Source organism: Apis dorsata, unplaced genomic scaffold, assembly GCF_000469605.1.
Source record: "Apis dorsata unplaced genomic scaffold, Apis dorsata 1.3 scaffold_44, whole genome shotgun sequence".
In the NCBI taxonomy this organism is placed as follows: Eukaryota; Metazoa; Arthropoda; class Insecta; order Hymenoptera; family Apidae; genus Apis; species Apis dorsata.
In genome coordinates this window covers 541,243-542,870 of record NW_006263346.1, presented here as the reverse complement: position 1 = coordinate 542,870, position 1,628 = coordinate 541,243, and positions in this window count along the sequence as shown.

Sequence of the window (1,628 nt, the reverse complement as noted above, 5' to 3'; positions counted from 1 at the left end):
AAAAAAAAAAAAAAAAAAAAAGAAATTCAAACCTTAAGTTAAGATGAAAATAAAAGTTTCCCCAAAAATGTACGATATTCTCCACGAGTTGTAAATAGCCGGTTTACTTTTGTCCGCTTGCCTGCCAAGAAAATCAAGTTGTTCCAGGGGCGCGAGGGTGAGCAGACGCGGAAACGCGTGGAGCACGGGCCTTACGCACTCGTGCGTGAGACCGTTCAAAGTCGTGGCAACAAACGCTTTCCAAAATTGCATTAAGAGGCCGGTTCCCACTTCACCACGTATCCGTAGTCAGGTAGCGTTTGAGAAGTGCCGAATGAATGCAATTCTTGCGTACAAAGTACACGCGGTTTTTAAACACCCCCTGTAAAGGGCGCTCGTGGCTCGTGAGAGAGAAAAGCACGCCTTTGAGGGAATTCTCTGGCTCGCCCGAACAAGGAAGAATCTACTTTTCCTTCTTTTTTTTCTTTTTACATCTTTCTCTCTCTCTCTCTCTCTCTCTCTCTTTCTCTCTCATATTCCACGCCGAGAGACAAGCACGAAGCGGACTGCAGACACGCTCACGCGGCGCGGAACACCCCGTCATGATAATTGCAAAGAAGTTAATTAAGAACGCCGTAGGAATGTACCAATTTACATTTACGCCCTTCCGTTTGCTTTCATCTCACCGCGGAATGGAGGCACACATCGGGCCCCGCACACACACACACACACACACACGGAAAAGTTTCCTCTCTGTATCGGCTCATTCCGTGCCCTCCGCCTCCTCGCGCGTCTTTTCTTTTTATTCCTCGCGGCCGCGTGTGTCCTGCTCTCCTGCACGCCCTTTTACCCGCCCATTAATCTTACTTCCTTTGTTATCCGCTCTAATTGTATCCTACGTGCCTCTCTTCTATCTTGCCCACGAGTTTATCGTTGGCTCCGCCGCATCTGTATCCTTTGTGGAGGTTTTCGTTCGATATTAGCGCGGAATAGTATTTAACGTGTACTTGCGCATTTCATTCGAGTTTTTCGAGATTCGAATATCACGTACGATTCGATTACTTGTGCGTAAAATATTTATATCGCTGTAACTTCGAAGATAGTGATCACAGGTTAATGGATCAAAGGCCATTAGAAGCGTGAAATCTTGCCCTTTAAAACGCGCTTTTATTTATCTCGATACGACTTCCGGTTCCCGAGATATCATCGTCTAAAGAAAAGAGTAATTTTTAATCATTTACCTTAAACCTAATCAAACTCTATTAAAATTAAGAAAACTTTGAACCGTTATAACTTCGAAGATAGTGACTTCCGGTGAACGAGTGAAGAATGGTTAGAAGCGCTAGACCTTGCCCTTTAAAACGCGCTTTCATTTATCCCGATACGACTTCCGGTTCCCGAGATATCGTCGTGTAAAGCAAAAGGTAATTTTTGATCGTTTATTGTTTGCATCCTTGTCACTTACTCGGATCTCTCTCTCGCGCTCGTCTCACCGACCTATCCCAAATTCCAGACAAGCGGCAGACGCGATTCCTGGAAAGACGTAGTACGCATTTCTAGGAAAAAATGGTAGGTCATGGTTTCATTCATAATATCTGCGCCTATGTTAAGCGCTATGGAAACTTTGAACCCTTATATCTCGGCAACGG